Here is an 18,128-nt window from a genome sequence, read left to right as displayed (position 1 = left end):
TGAGCTGCTAGCAGCATAACAAACTTAACTCTCAATCTGTTTGCCTTCTGTCAGTTTTGGATAGATTTTTTAAAAAATCGCTGTTTCAAGAAGTATCAATATACATGCATGATATCAGTGCTGTCATCTAAAGTTCTTTATACAAGCAGGTGGTTTTGAACTTTGCCTGCAGCAATAGCCTTTGATCATTTAGGGGCTACTGATGTACCCTAGGCAGCCCCAGTTAAACGGTTATTTGTAGTAATTTAAATACACATCTTTATGCTATATCTTTAATCTTTTTGCACTTATAATAGGCTCACAGTGTGAGAATATTTGAAAAGATTTTTTCCCTACAGTTATACTTCACCTTTTTCTTTCTGGGGACATAAGTAGTAGTTTTTATCCCTGTCTGAATGTAATTGTAATGGTATATATACATGGATATTTGGTAAATATAATTATAAACGAGCTTAGTAAAATTGTTTGAGATGGTTTCTACCAGAAGCTAAATCCAACTAATTGTTTTTATACATGTCAAACTTTTGAACCTAATATCTGAAATTATTCAAATATCCTATAATGATAAAGTATCTACTTTATTCCATACACAGTTTGGGATAAAAAGAATAAAACTTGTGAAGAACCAAGAGAGGAGGAGAAGAGCACAACCAAGGGACTGGTCAGTTTGGTCTCCAACCTGTTTTTACATTAAGGCTCATCTATTCCCTATTTGTAGGTATGGTACAGCTAACAAGTCAGAGATGTCACAACAAGACCCATATATGATTTGAATTAATGGCATGTTCCAAGCTGGCTGTGGTGGGGCATGCAGGATGAGTTCAAGAAGAGATTCATAATCTAGTGGCTGATGAATTAGGACAAAAATCTATCAGTTTTGGATACAAAAAGAACTGCTATTGAATGCTGGTGTGGACAGGTTAGAAATAGAAATAAAATGACTATTGTAATTGTTTCTCAGCTGCTGTTGGCATTACACAGGAATTTATTGGATCCTGGTTTCAGAGGCTAGAAACCTCATTTCCCTCCAAGATAAATATCTTCTGGTTGGCTGGCAATCTCTTTGGGGTTCCTTGTCTATTCTGTCACATGGCAATACCCATGACAGAGTCTTCTTTCTCTTCTGGGTTCAGTTGACTTCCGACTTCCTGTAGTTTCTCTGTGGCCTTTTCTCTAAAGCATCTGATAACAGGATTGTGACCCATCCTGATTCATGGGAGGCCACACCTCAACTGAAGTAACCTCATCAAAAGGGCCTGGGTCTTATTTGCAGTGGGTTCACATCCACAAGAATGGACTAAGATTGAGAGGATGTTTTTCTGGGGTACATCACTCCAAGCCACCATAAGCAGAAAATTCAGTTTTTCCACTTATAGAAATTCTCATATTACCTGATTTTCAGTTAACTTTGACTGCTTGGCATAGACAAAAGATCCCTCTGTAAAAAGTGAATATTTGTCCTTTTGTAATTTCTGTCAGGTAAATTTCCGTCTAGGCTGTTCTCTTTTGTATAGGTCCTAACAGAAACGTGCTTCAGTCTCCTCTTCAGTAAAATGGAGATAACAATTGTTCCTGTGTCATCAGTTATTTTGAACGTTAAATGAGATAATCCAAGCAAATACTTAGGATAAAGTTTGCAGATAGTAAATAGTTAATGCATAATGTCAAAAAGACTAAGAAGCAGCCAACATACTAATATCTTGAAAAAGTTTCTACCAAATCTTCTAACACTTCAGCCTCAGTCTGGGTCTATACAACTGCTACCAGCTTAAAAAGCTGTTTGTTTTTTTAAAACAAATCAATATTATTGATACATATTAATAAAGCATACATCCATCCAAAGTGTACAATCAATGGTGTTCAATATAATCATGTAGTTGTGTATTCATCACTTCAGTCATTTTAGAGCATTTTCATTATTTCAGTAATAATAATACTAAAAGACAAAAACCAACCAACCAACCAAACCCATCATCTTTCAATCTCTCTGTGCTTCCCCTACAGTATATAACTGCTATTCTGCTTCCCTCTCTCTAGTTTATTTGCATTTATATTTTGTCAAACAGTCATATATGCAATATCACCTATATTCGTATTTCACAGGAGGTTTCACTATGTTATAGAGTCCCATATTATACTTTTTAGCTTTCCTTCTATATAAATGTCCTTAGACTGTCCCTTTCAACCACTGTCATACCCATGTGATAGCTCTGCTGGTAAACACCATGATGTGCTCTCATCGTTTCCATTCATGTCCAAAGATTTACAAATACCCTTTTATCCAATTCTGTATGGATTAATCCTCAGCTTTCTATCTCTGCCCTCATTGTATTTCTAGTGACCCATATTCCAATTATTAATTCTGTGAGTTTACATAATATATTTAGTTCGTACTAACACAATCATCCAGTTTTTGTCCTTTTATGTCTGGCTTGCTTTACTCAGCATAACGTCCTCCAATTTCATCCATGCTGTCACATGTTTCAGGACTTCATTTCTTCTTACCATTGTATAATATTTCATCATGTGTATACACCACAATTTCTTTATTCATTCATCAGTTGTTGGACACCTGGGTTATTTCGAACTTTTGGCAATTGTGAATAATGCCATTATGAACATTGGTGTGCAGATGTCTGTTCCTGTCTCTGCTCTCGGTTCTTCTGGGTATATACCTAGTAATGTTATTGCCAGGGCACATGGGAAGTGTTTATTCAACCTTCTTAGAAACTGCCAAACAATCCTCTACAGTAGCTATACCATTCTACATTCCCACCAACAATGAATAAGTGTTCCTATCTCTCCATATTCTCTCCAACATCTATAATTTTCTGGCTTTTTAATAATGTCCAGTCTAATAGGTGTAATGTGATATCTCATAAGTTTAATTTGCATTTTTCTAATAACTAGATTTGTTGTTCAACAATTTTTCATTTGTTTCTTTGCCATTTGCATTTCTTCTTTGGACAATTGTCTCTTCAAGACTTTTGTCCATTTTTTAATTGGGTAGTTCGTCTTTTTATTGTTGAGTTGTATGATAACTTTTATGTCGTGAATATTAAACCCTTCTGGGATATGTGATTGCTAAATATTTTCTCACATTGAGTCGGCTGCCTTTTCACTTTGTGACAAAATCCTTTGAAAGGCAAAAGTGTTTAATTTGGAGGTGGTTCCATATATCAGCTTTTTCTTTTCTTGTTCGTGTGTGAAAAGTGAAAGTTTGAAGAAGATATTCCATGCAAAAAGTAACCATAAAAGAGCTGGAGTAACAATATTAATATCAGACAAAATAGATTTTAAATGCAAAACTCTTATAAGGGATAAACAAGGTCATTATATATTAACAAAAGGGGCAATTCACCAAGAAGAAATAATCATACTAACTATTTATGCACTTAGCTTGAGTGCCCCAAGCTATATGAGGCACACATTGGCAATAATGTAGGGAGAAATAGATGTCTCTACATTGATAGTTGGATATTTCTATACACCACTCTCAGTATTGGTTAGAACATCTGGACAGGAATAAATAAAGAAACAGAGCTTGAATGATATGATAAATTATCTAGACTTAGCAGACATCTCTAGAGCTTTGTGCCCCAAAACAGAAGGATATACATTCTTTTCAAGTACTCATGGATCTTTCTCCAAGATAGACCACATGTTGGGTCACAAGACAAGTCTCAGTAAATTTAAAAAGATTGAAATTATACGAAACACTTTCTCTGATTATAACAGAATGTAGCTGGAAACCAATAATGAATGGAAAAATGGGGAATTCATAAATATATGGAGGGAAGTGGACTTTGTCCAGTGGATAGGGCATCCGTCTACCAAATGGGAGGTCCGTGGTTCAAACTCTGGGCCTTCTTAACCCATGTGGAGCTGGCCCATGCACAGTGCTGATGTGCACAAGGAGTGCTGTGCCACGCAGGGGTGTCCCCTGCGTAGGGGAGCCCCACATGCAAGGAGTGCGCCCCATAAGGAGAGCCACCCAGTGCAAAGGAAATTTCAGCCTGCCCTGGAATGGTGCCGCACACACAGAGAGCTGGCGCAGCAAGATGATGTAACAAAAAAGAGGCACAGATTCCTGTGCCGCTGACAACAGAGGCAGACAAAGAATACACAGCAAATGGACACAGAGAACAGACAACTGGGGTGGGGGGTGAAGGGGGGAGAAATAAATCTTTAAAAAAATAAATATAAGGAGATTAAATAATATACCTTTATATAATTCATGGGTTAAAGAAGAAATTGCAAGAGAATTCAGAAAATATCTTGAGATGAATGAAAAGGAGAACACAACAAATCAAAACCTCCAGGACACTGCAAAGGGAAATTCATAGTCCTCTATGCTTACATGAAAACAGAAGAAAGAGCTAAAATTGAAGACCTAACTGCACACCTGGAGGAACTAGAAAAAGATCAAACTAATCCAAAAACAACCCTAAGGAAAGAAATAATAAAGATCAGATTGGAAATAAATGAAATCAACAACAACAACAAAAAGCAATAGAGAGAATAAAAAAAAACAGAAGTTGGTTCTTTGAGAAGGTCAACAAAACCAGCAAATCCTTAGACTGACAAAGGAGAAAGAGAGAAGATGCAAATCAATTAAATCAGAAATGACCAGGGGGACATTACCACTGACCCTGCAGAAATAAGAGAGATCATAAGAGGAAACTATGATCAACTGTATTCCAAAAAACTAGACAACATAGATGAGATGGATGAATTCCTAGAAACACATGAACCACTGACCCTAGAAGAAAGGGAAGACCTCAACAAACTAATCACAAGTGGAGAGATTGAAACAGTCATCAAAAACCTCCCAAAGATGAAAAGCCTGGGACCAGATGGCTTCAAAGATGAATTCTACAATCATTCAAAGACAATCTAACACCTATCTTCCTCAAGTGCTTCCAAAAAAATTGAACAGGAAAGAGTACTAACAAACTCATTCAAGAAGTCAACATCATCCTCATACCAAAACCATATAAAGTTACTCTGAAAAACAAGAAAATTACAGACAAATATCCCTAATGAATGCAGATTCAAAGATCTTCAACAAAATATTTGCAAACTGAGTCCGAAAGCACTTTAAAAGAATTATACACCGTGATCAAGTGGTATACACCATGATCAAGTAGGTTTTATCCCAGGTATGCATGGTGGTTCAATGTAAGAAAATGCAAGGGTGGCTCAATTTAAGAAAATCTAAACCACATTGATAAATTGCAGAAAAACATGATCCTCTTGATTGATGCAGAAAGATGTTTGACAAAATATGGTACTTTTTCTTGATTAAAAAAATAATTCCAAAAAATAGAAGGAAGCTTTCTCAATATGGTAAAGTGCATATGTGAAAAACCATCAGCTTGCATTGTAGTCAACGGTGAAAGACTGAAAAATTTCCCACTGAGATCAGGAATAAGACAAGGATGCTCAACCTCACAATTATTATTCAATATTGTGCTAGACTTTCTAGCTAGAGCAATTAGACTAGATAAATAAATAAATAAAAGGCACCCAAATAGGAAATGAAGAAGTAAAACTTTCACTATTCACTGATGGTATGATCCTATATTTAGAAAAAATATATGCAACAATGCTATTAGAATTAATAGACGAGTTCAGCAAAATGGCAGGATACAAGATTAATATGGAAAAAAGCAATAATGTTTCTATATGCTGCTGCTGTGCAATCTTAGAGGAAGTCAGAAAAAAATTCCACTTACAATAGTGACTAAAATAATCAAATATTTAGGAATAAACTTAACCAAGGACATAAAGGACTTGTATTCAGAAAAACAAAACATTGCTAAAAGAAACTGAAGAAGGCTTAGATATATGGAAGGACTTTCTGTGGTTCATGGATTAGAACACTAAATATCCTTAAGAAGTCATTTCTACCCAGACTGATTTAGAGATTCAACACAATCCCAATAAAAATCCCAACATCCTTTTTTGGAGAAATCCAAGCCAAATTTACTTGGAAGGGTAAGAGGCTCCAAACAGCCAAAAATGTCTTTAAAAAGAAGAAGTAAGTTGGAGAACTCTAACTTAATGACGTTAAAGCATATTACTTATCTACAGTGGTAAAAACAGTATGGTACTGGCATAAAGACAGATGATTGACCAGTGGAACCAAATCAAGAACTCAGAATTTGACCCTCACACCAATAGTCAAGTGATTTTTGACAAGGCTGCTGCACCCATCCAGCTGGATCAGAGCAGTCTATTCAACAAATATCCCTGGGAAATCAGGATATACATATCCAAAAGAAAGAAAGAAGATGAGTATATTATTCAGGGTTCTCTAGGGAAACAGAATCAACAAGAGATATCTGTCAATAGTATGCGATTCGATGAGTCTCTCACACAGCTGTGGGAACGCACAAGTCCAGGTTTTGCAGGCAGGCTGCAACCAGGGGCTGTAATGAAAGTCCAATGAAGGTTCTTGATGAGTTCTGGGAGATGTTGGCTGTCCAAAGACAAGAGCTGGGAAATTCTCTCTCAATGCTGGAATCACTTCCCCTTTTAAGGCTCTCAACTGATTGGTTTAAGCATCACTCATTGCTGATGGCAATCTCCTTAATTAATGTAACTATAACCAGCTATTTATGATTTACCACTGCAGTAAAATCAGTGGTGACTAAAGTCCATAAATGCCCTTGTATTACAGTTTGTCTAGTGCTTGCTTGACCAACCAACTGGGCACAATTACGTGGCTGAGTTGACACAATAGCCTAACCATCACAATCCACCTTTTGTCAATTCGGTAACCATACACATTACCTTAAACCATACTTAGTCTCTAAGTAAAAACAATAACAGATATGCATATATGTATATTTCCACCTAACAATGTTCAACTTTCCTGTGTACAACTGGAAACACATTAATTCCATGCAGAATAGGATGTAAGTTTTTGGGTAATATACACTCTCAAATTTGACACCCTCAAATATGACATGAAACAGATACAACTTGTTGTATGATAAGGGGAAACTTTGGGGAAGAAGACAAAGAAATTTGTTTTGTGTACATATACACAATCATCATCATAATGAAACAAGGAAGAAAGATTCATGCCAGTATAGTCCTCATTTCTGTAACTGGTCACGTGGTCGAAGTTCATATTTATTGCTAGCTTCTTCCACTACCCATTCTATGTTTCCATTACCCTCAGCAAGCCCTTCAACTGGCCGTGGTTCTTTACCTGGTGGGGTGACCCAAACATTCATCCCTGAAGATTCTGGGCCATTGTTAGTCCTGCTTGGATTGAGTTGTTGCAATTTTCCATTGACTTTAATCATAGGACATAACAGTACTAGGACATGCGCTAGAGGATCTTCTGTATTCCAGGCAAACTCTTCTTTACCCCCGTTATGTAGATGTAGTCTTATTTCCCCTTGATATTCAGGATCAATCACCCCATCCACTACAGTAATTACCTTCTTTGGCTGTTGACTCAGAGGTGAGAGGAACTCAAAGTGGCCAGGTGGCAGTTTAACTTCCAGTTTAATGGAATCATTGTTGTGTTCCCTGGTGATGGTACTCCTCCTTTTGGGACTAAAACCTGTAGAACAGCAGAGTTTGAGATTGCTGGGACAGGAAGCAAAAATTTTCCTAGTGGGTCACTAGGGGTAATAGTGAGTGGTGCAACTCCCATTTCCACCCCTTGATTTCTGGACCCATGGATCTTGGTTATGGGAGAATCAGCATCATAGAGTGGATGCTGCTTGAAAGCACCATTGAATCTGCTGTATCATATGGCCAAAGTGGTAGTGCAGCTTGCACAGCAGCCTGGACCTAATGTAGAGCCTTTTCTTGCTCTACTCCCCAATCAAAACTAGCAGTTTTTCTGGTTACTGGGTAAATGGGCCAGTGTAGCAACCCGAATGAGGAATGTGTTTTCTCCAAAATCCAAAGAGACCAACTAAGCATTGTGCCTCTTTTTTTGGTAATAGGTGGGGCCACATGCAACAGGTTATCCTTCACTTTAGAAGGGATATCTAGACATGCTCCACATCAATGGACACCTACAAATTTCACTGAGGTGGAAGGACCTTGTATTTTAGTTGGATTTATCTCCCATCCTCTCTCATGCAAATACCTTAGTAATAAGTCTAGAGTCTTTGCTACTTCTTGCTCCTTGGTCCAATCAACATGATATCATCAAAATAATGGATCAGTGTGATGTCTTGTGGGAGGGAGAGATGATTAAGATCCCTGCTGACAATATTATGACATAGGGCTGGAAAATTGATATACCCCTGAGGCAAGACAGTGAAGGTATACTGCTGGCCTTGTCAGCTGAAAGGAAACTGTTTCTGGTGGTCCTTACTAATAGCAATTGAGAAAAAACCATTTGCCAAATCAACAGCTGCTTACCAGGTATCAGGGGACTTGTTGATTTGCTCAAGCAATGATTCCACATCTGGGACAGCTGCTGCAATTGAAGTCACCACCTGGTTAAGTTTATGATAATCTACTCTCATCCTCCAAGCTCTATCTGTTTTCTGTACAGGCCAAATAAGAGAGTTAAATGGGGATGTGGTGGGAATCACCACCCCTGCATCCTTCAAGTCCTAGGTGGTGGCACTAATTTCTGCAATCCCTCCAGGAATGTGGTATTGCTTTTGGTTTACTATTTTGCTAGGTAGGGGCAGTTCTAGTGGCCTCCACTTGCCCTTTCCAACCATAATAGTCCTCACCCCACAAGTCAGGGATCCAATGTGGGGATTCTGTCAGTTACTGAGTATGTCTATTCCAATTATGCATTCTGGAACTGGGGAAATGACCACAGAATGGGTTCAGGGACCCACTGGACCAACTGTGAGATGGACCTGAGCTAAAACTCCATTAATCTCCTGACCTGCATAAGCCCCTACTCTGACTCGTGGACCACAGTGATGTTTTGGGTCTCCTGGAATTAATGTCACTTCTGAGTCAGTGTTTAATAATCCCCAAAATGTCTGCTCATTTCCTTTTCCCCAGTGCAGTTACTCTGGTAAAGGCTGTAGATCTCCTTGGGGAAAGGTGGGAGGAAGATTAAGATAAATTTTGGGCAGCTTAACAGGATCCTTCCCCAAGGACACCTGCCTCCTCCTCATTCAAGGGGTTCCCAGGTTTGTAACCTGTCTCATGTCTGGGAATTGATTAAGGAGCTGTGATTCTCTGCATCTGTAATTTGAGTTATGGTTTCATTCACTCTTCTGTCTACACAGGTCCAGAAGAAATTTAGTAGATTGCCCATCTGTTTCACTGTTAGGTACCTCATGATGTATTAGACAATGCCATACTCTATGTGGCTCAGACTTTTTTGAGTGCTTTTTTGAATCTGCCTTTCATTGCCGTAGCCGCACCCACCCTGACTTTGGCGATTCACTGTGGATACTTTTACCAGACTGACATTCAATCATCCCCATAATATTTAAGAATTCTAAGTCCATCACAGACCTTCCTACAGTAATATCTGGATTAGAGAAGAACAACCACAGAGCTCTAAGATGGAGTTACTCTTACAAATTGATTCTTCACAGTCCTGGTCAAAGGTGTGTCCTCTGGACCTTCCTGGGGTGGATGGACAGCTCTCAAATGGTAAATCTATTTAAGCATTCCAATCTCCCCAATCCTTTGAATTCCCTCTTCTACTACGGGCAAATTGGGCATCTCAACCTCAGACATGCTAGGCCATCTTTTGGCCAATGTTTCAATCAGTCACCCAAACAAACTGTTAGAACCCTTTCTAACCCCTCAAGCTACAGCGTTAAATCCAGAAATTCTGCTTAGTGGGTCCATGTCAATAAATTAAGCCTGATCAACTTTATATTCCTTCTGCCATTATTCCATACCCTTAGTATTCATTCCCACACATATTCCCCTGATTTCTCTCTATATAAGTTGAAAAACTTATGCCGTTCTTTCTGAGTATACCTTACTCCCTCATGGATCACACTTCGTATTTCACCTTTGGGGTCTTGTTGAGATTTTAGTCTAGTTATAGGTCTCAAAGTCAAGAGAGGTGGTGGGGGTGGGTAAGGAAAAGGATTAGAAATGCCTTGCAAGCTACTAACTTCAGGGCAATCCCTTGCTTTTTCTTCTGGTGAGACTGGATTAATCTCTTCAGGCAGGGGTTGGAAGACAGCTTCCTCAGGGCAGACTGGAGGCTCAACAGTGCAAGCTGGAGTTTGGCGGGTACCTGCCTCAGGGCTGGGAGGAGGTCCTGACTCCCTGGGGCAGGCCAGAGGCTTGGCAGTGCAGGCTTCCATTTGGCTGGTACCCTCCTTAGGGCTGAAAGTTGTTTCAGACTCCCTGGGGCAGGCTGGAGGCTGGATGACACAAGGTTGACAAGGTGTGGTCTGGACAGGGCAGGCCATCGCAGGCTTATCTGGTAAGGTCTCAGCAGAATTCAGGGTTCCAGTGTCTCAATCAATATGATCGTCATCCCATATGTCTCCATCCCAATTCTCTGGATTCCACTCTTTTCCAATCAATGCCTTCATTTTAAATGCAGAAAACCTGCAGGGTTGAGATTTTAGTTTCCTTTGTTACTCCACTACTCATACAAGGAGAGCCTGTGTTTGGTTCTCAGATATTTCAAGACTGCAGCTACAGAGACAAGATTTTCTTTCAGAGCACACATAGAAACTTTTGCATCATCTGTTCAGTGTTTAGGCTTCAAATTTGAAGCCTTTAACTCATCTCTTTCTTTTGTAACAGTATCCAGAGTATCTAGGAGAAACCACCCAACTTCATTATACCATTTCACTCCACAAAACTCTGTTTAGGTGTTGTAAACATTGTTACCCAGATCCTTGCTTCTTATGAGCATGGAAGTAGGGGAATCCAGTGATGATGCTATTTTGCATATCTCAATTTCCACCTTGCACCATGGACTGTTAACAGCTTCCTCATTATTGGAAAGGGAGTTGTCAGTATTCTTGAATCCAATTAGAGTAGAGAGACAATTGCAAAACTCCCAGAACCTTCTCAGACACCCCATGTTTAAGACTCTGTTCCTCAAGAAGCACTCCTGGTACCAAGGTGTATTATTAGTCAGGGTTCTCTAGGGAAACAGAATCAATAAGACATACCTGTTGATAGTATGCGATTTTTTAAGAGTCTCTCATGTGACCGTGGGGATGCACAAGTCCAGGTTCCACAGGCAGGCTGCAAATAGGGGTTGCAACGTAAGTCCAATGAAGGTTCTTGATGAGTTCTGGAAGAAGTTGATGTCCAAAGACAAGCTGGGAAATTCTCTCAATGCTGGAATCAATTCCCCTTTTAGGGCATTCAACTGATTGGGTTAAGCATCACTAATTGCTGATGGCAATCTCCCTGATTGATATAACCAGTTATCTATGATTTTCCACTGCAGTAAAGTCAGTAGTGACTAAAGTCCATAAATGCCCTTGTATTACAGTTACTCCAGTGCTTCCTTGACCAAACAAGTGGAAACAATTACCTTTACCTGGCCGAGTTAACACAATAGCCTAACCATCACACCACTATCTCACACCTTATACAAAAATTAACTCCAAATGGATCAAGAATCTTAAAAAAAAAAAAAAAAAAATTAAAAAAAAAAGAATCTAGCCTCCTTGGCACTGAGGGATTACTACCAAGCACCAAGTGATGATGTAATTAGAAAAAGACCTTGAATCAAAGGGTCAACTGAGACCAGCAGAATATCTCGGCCTACATGTAATATCAGGTGTTAAAAACTGCTTTTTGACTTTGGATAAAAGGGAGAAATAGAAAAGACAAATGAGTCTATATGCCTATCAGTACCCCAAAAAGAGTCGGGAAGTCATCAGAGGGGTAATGCTTATGCACGCCTCAGCAGGTTACCAAAGACAGTCAAAGTAGATAGAAACCACGTACTGGTTCTCCTGAGGGCTACAGAAACCCACAGGCTCTATGGTCATGGCAGATGGCTCTGGAGCTCAGGGCCATGTCAGTTGGCCCTACTTTGGAGTTTGTGTTCCTGAGTGTGATGGAGTTGGACTCAGATATGACCTTCCTACATATGCCTCTTCTGTTACTTTTACCGGACCTGTGGTTGGCATTGGGGTTGGTGTATACTCAGGAGACCTGAATCTCTGGACTGTCCATGAGGCCAGGCCCTGAGCCTCAGCAGACTTGCAACTCCTACCCTCTGGTTTACTGGACTTACCCTGGCCAGCTAACAGGGAGGTGAAGAAGGTCAATCACTACACCAGGGAGCCAAGAGTGCCTACAGCTGCAAGCAGGTGGATTGCATCCATCATCCATGTGGAATCTAAATCCGCTTTTGATGTAGAAGGGGACTGGACATAACCATCTCAGGGTCCACAGGATGGAGGAATAGAGTATGGATTAGAGCGGACTTACTGGTGTTCTGCTGTGGAACTATTGTGATTAGTAATGGAAGAAATTGTAGCATTGATGTGGAGAAAGTAGCCGTGGTAGCTGCTGACGGTAGGGAGAGGGAAGAAGAGATATGATATGGGGGCATTTTCAGGATTTGGAGTTGTCTTGGGTGGTGCTGCAGGGACAGATGCTTGACATTGTGTGTCCTGCCATGGCCCACTGTGTGGACTGGGGGAGAGTGGAGAGTGTAGACTACAGTGTAGACCACTGTCCAAGTAGAGCAGCAGTGCTCCAAAATATATTCACCAGGTGCAGTGAATGTGCCATGATATTGGAAGAGGTTGTTGATATGGGAGGAGTGGGATGAGGGGAGTGGGGGGTATATGGAGACCTCATACTTTTTGAATGTAACATTTAGAAGAAAAAAGAAGAAAAAAAGTGACAACCCTAAAACTCCTAGAAGAAAATGTAGGAAAACATCTTCAAGATCTTGTGGTAGGTAGTAGTTTCTTAATCCTAACAAACTGTTTTCCTTCCACGTAAAGATTTCCTCTTTCCTAGCCCTAGATAAAAAGGTTCTCTTTACCTTCCTCCTTGCTTCAATAAGCCAATTTCACATAATAGTTTCTCCCTCTCTTTCTTTTTGGGAGTACTATGGATTTAACTCAGGACCCCATACATGGGAAACAAATGTTCAACCACTGAGCTACATCCACTTGCCAGTGGGAGTTGTTTTTTTCTTTTGTTTTTGTTTTTTAGGAGGTACAAGGGATTGAACCCCAGACCTTGTACATGGGAAGCAGACACCCAATCACTTGAGCTATATCCGTTCCCAGTTTATATCTCTTTTAATACCCCATGCCTGCTATCAAACTCTGTATGAATAAGAAACAATTTGCTATGAATAATCAAAATCAAAATAACTTAAAGAGAAGACTTTATTGGCTTAGCTACAAAGAATTTCAAGGAGGTCTAGATCAGTCTTTGATGTAGAGGTTCTTAGTGCCTTCAGAGTTCCAATAATATATTTCTTTATAAATTGCTTAGCTTTACTCTTCTTCATTGGTCAGTTTCATCATTAGGCTAACTTCCTTCAAGGTAGTTAAATGACAGAAAGTTAGAGCCCCACCTCTGCACATCACAGCATTGAGAAGAAGCATGCTGTGCATCCCTTCTGTTTTTTACCAAGAAAGAGGGAAGACTCCTTATGAGGACATAAATTCCTCACTTACTCAAACATCAGTGAGGACAGAGATTGCACCTATTTTCTTGACTTCTTGTAACAGTGATTGCAAACAGGCTGAAAAATTCCATCACTGTTCCTGTGTAAAATGATTCACTTTGTGTCAGACACTGGGAAGTTTAAGACAGTTTCTGGACTCCCTTTCACGCTTTATACTTCTGCCAAGCAAACTCACCAAAATAAGACTTGGAAGGCGAAGTCAAACTCCCTACTTAAGTTGCTTCTGCTATTTCTGCAGGTAAGCACAATCATGGAGGGTTTCATTTTGTTTTGTTTTCCTGTGTCATTGCTATCAGAGTGCCCAGTGTCCAATTTATGCCTCATGAGTGTCAAGAGGTAAGACACGGATTTGAATTGTAGTGGAGGCAATGTGATCTTGGGGTCAGCAGCTGGTTTCCTGATGCCTGGATCTTGAGGAATTAGTGTGATACTGAAGCCAAGAGTTAGACTAGCAGCTTTCTGATTACCCAGCTTTTTGCTGTAGCAGCAAAAGTGCTGCCTTATTGAGACAGTTCTCTTATGGCGTTCTGAGAATCATTTCTAAAGGCTTCGCTTTGGTCTGGCTCCTTTATCTCCTCTAGTGATTTCATAAGCACCCTGTATTAAACTGCCTTTCTGTTTAAATTAGTCAGGATAGTTTCCGTTATATGCACATGAATCAATGTTTTGCTGTATTCTAGGTACTTAGAACAATGATGGTTACATTGTAGGTATTCAAAAAATTATTTGTTGATTGGCTGAAACCCCTATTAAAAATTCTTTTATGTTTCTTGCATGAAATTAGTCTCAAGAAGATACCATTTACTAACGTAACTATTATGGCTAGGGTGATATGTTATACTGAGCTGTGGAATTGAGAGTAAAGTGTGGCATATGATTTGGACAGAATGAAGGAAAATTCCTTAAAATCATCTAGTTTCAAGAAGATAGAATCTACGGATGATACCAACAAATATGTACCACAGAAGTATACTTTTAAACAGTTGTGTACTTTCCAAGAAAGAATTCTTGTTTGCTCTAGCCAATTCTATTTGTGAGAAAAAAATACTACCCATGGTATATTTAGAGAATAAAGTGTGTTGTTGGAATCAATGTGATTTACCACCTTCCCTCCTTCCTCAATAGCCCTTCACTCCTTCTTCCTTAGTATCAGAATCTCAATTTCCAGCCTGAACATGTTATTGCCCAAGTTAAAGACTACATTCCCTAGTTCTTTTGCTGTGAGGCATAGACAGTTCACTAAGTTATAGACAATTACACATAAGCAGAAGAGTCGGTCATGAATCCCAAGAGAGCTCCTTAAAAGGAAAGTGGCAAATATCATTTTGGCCCTTCCACTTTTTCACTGATGCTGGCCTGCAACACAGATATGATGGTTGGAGTTCTGGCAGCCATCTCAGTCTATACGCTGGTTTTGATGGTATAAGGGAAAGATAGAAAAAGCCTTGATCTCATTAGAGTATGGAGCCAATATACCAATTCTGGGTGGCCTATTCCCAGAATCCTTTTGTGAAAGACAGAATAACTTCCATTTGAATGTATATGGGGCATTTTCTGTTCAGTGCAGACTAGCCTAATCATATCTAATGCAGATATTGTCAAGTCCTAGGTGATGAGGAAGTGACTTTACATGTTGCAGGGGTATGTAACACTTAGAGTTATGAAAGAAAAAGAGAAATGGAAGATTCAGGCAAAATCAGAAAGTAAGATGCAAAGAAAATAAGTCAATTTTATCACAGTGTCACACTTTAATATTATGTTAATATTTATCTTTTAACTTTTTATTCAGTATCTGAGTGTCCTCCTGTCTAAGAGTATGGCATATTGTGACCTATACTCAGCCAATCCAACCACTCACCCTGGACTTTAAATCAAAACCAAGTGATGCAAAGTAGTAAGAACAGTGAAAACTCCTTTCTGGGTATGGCAGTGGAAAGTGGTGTCACCCAGTGTCCAGTGCAGATAATGGGGGTAGATTTAGAACCAGGGTTCACATGTTAGTGATGCAGGGCTCTTTGCTGCAGAAGTCCCACAGGTGGAGTTTGGCTATAGTTCTGGCTATGTTGCTGCTTCTTGATCCTTTTCTTCTCTTGTCTTTCTACTGATTTGAATCTGTGAACTCCCAGTATCTTTCAAATACACTCCTTTTATTTGCTTACAACAGTTAGAGTCAGTTTCTGTCGATTGCTGCTGTGAACCCCAAGTGACACACATCTAATAATCAGGCAGTGTGTAGTAATGTGAAGGCAGGCTTAGATTTAAAAAAGAAAATTCAACATGTCTTTTTCTGAATTGATTTTAAATAACATCATATGTTTCTCCAGGGGCGAGAAGTCTTTGGAGCCTCTTTGATTAGTCTTTTTGACTTTCTAAATTCATGTTTCAAAACCAATTCATTTAAACTTGAAAAAGATGAATTTGGATTGAAATAATGAACCCATATATTTCAAATGGATTTTGAATTTATCAAGAACAAAACTCCTTAAATCTTCACTTGATAAATATCTTATCTAAACCTCTTAACAATGTGACTTTATTTAATGTGTATTAAAGTAACAAGGATTCAGAAAGGTCAGTCTTTCCCAAATTTTGTCTATTTTTCAAGGAAACTTCAGTTAAGTGCCTGGCTTATAATAGGACTTTAATACACATTTATTGAGAATATAGCTCAATAATAATAATATGGCTTTTATGGAATTTTGTTTGTGTATTGTTCTTGTACCTTACAAAAATGATAATAATAACAAGAGCAGTATAAAATGATATTAGGACTCCATAATTTTGGTTTCAGTTAAAATTTAATATTTCAGTATTCATTTTCAGGTGCACAGTAAATTCTTATCATTGCCAAAATCAGTAAGTCTTTACTAAGCAGGCGAAAGTGCAAATGGCCATATTAGGTGCTGCATTTAAAGTTTGCTACAAATACACTGTAGTTCTTACCCTGAAGGACAGTGCTCTCTGGCCATATTACAATGGAAATATTATTTATTTTATTTAATGATTTGCCGTCCTCTCCCACCCATGGTTTGTTATATTAGTTAGAATTTCCTGTATTTCTTTTGAGAAATATAAGTTACCCACGGTTATATTAAAAATCTGAAGCTATAATAAAATAAAGATTGGGAATCACTGGCTAGGGACATTGGTTACTGAGCAATCAACCACTATTTACTTTCTTTTCCTCTTATATTCTTTTTAACAAAACTGCTTTCATTTATACTCTACTCCCCTGATGCTGTGTTTCCTTGTCTATGTCCCCTGCTGGACTGGGAGCTTTTCAACAGCAATATTCTCTATATAACTCTATCAAACTCTCTGAAAAATGTATATAACATATCAGCCACTCATTAAAAGTCTAATGAGTAAAGATAACAGACTGAGAAGGACTTCTGCTTTACTGTATGAGATGGTATAATTAAGAGAAAAGAGCTCAAGCTTTGGGGTTAGACACATCTAGTTTCAAATTACTCCTCTATTACATAATAAATTATATCATGTGCTTTACTTATGTAGTAGGTAATATTACTGACTCTGATACTCTGTTTAAAAAATTAAAGAGAAATAGTAATGGAGTTTTTGAGAAGATTAAGGGATCAATGTGTCTGACTTAACTATGTCAGTGCTTGGCATGCTGTAATGTTTGCCCCTTTTCTTATTGACTCTCATGCCAGGAGCATTGAGCATACTATTTTAAGTTTGTTGAGGAGGTGATAGATGATGGTTGAGAAAATTGAGTGCTGGTATTCATTTTGAACCTGAATGAATTTGTACAAGTACCTTGAACTCTGTGCGTATCAGATTCTCCCATTATAAAATGTGAATAATATTCACAATACTCAGAGGATGGGAGACGTTATAGATTGAATTGTGTCCCTCAAAAATCTATGTTCAATCCCCACTCCCATGACTCTGATCCCACTTGGAAATAAGGTCTTTGAAGATGTTATTAGTTAATATGAGGCCAAACCGAATTATGGTGGGCCCTTAATCCCAAACGACTGGTGTCATTTTAAGCAGTGGAAATTTGGACACAGTCAGAGAGAGACAGAGAGAGACAGCCATGTAGTGGAGGCAGAGATTGAGTTAGGCTGTCGCAAACCAAGGAGCTCCATGGATTGCCAGCCACCACCAAAAGCCAGGAGACAGGCATGGAATTAGTAGAAAGCATGGCCCTGCCATCACCTTGATTTTGGACTTCTAGCTTCCAAAACTGTGAGACAATAAATTTCTGTTGTTTAAGCCAACCAGTCTGTGGTACTTTGTTACTGCAGCCCCAGAAAATCATTCAAAATAAAATGAATTCAATGAAAGGCCATTGAAAAATCTTAATCATCATGCAAATTAAAATGTGTTACTACTTTTACTACTCTGTTAATTGTACATGGCACAAGAAGTTGTCTTTAGTAATAATTTTTAAAACGTTTTGGTTATTGAGTCCAATTATTTCCTTTGAGGCTAAAAAGATGGTACTAGAATGTCTCTGATGGCTCACAGAAAATGTTAATTTTAAAACATAATGATT

Source organism: Dasypus novemcinctus, chromosome 11 (assembly GCF_030445035.2).
Source record: "Dasypus novemcinctus isolate mDasNov1 chromosome 11, mDasNov1.1.hap2, whole genome shotgun sequence".
NCBI classification, from domain to species: Eukaryota; Metazoa; Chordata; class Mammalia; order Cingulata; family Dasypodidae; genus Dasypus; species Dasypus novemcinctus.
This window is presented reverse-complemented; position numbering follows the sequence as displayed.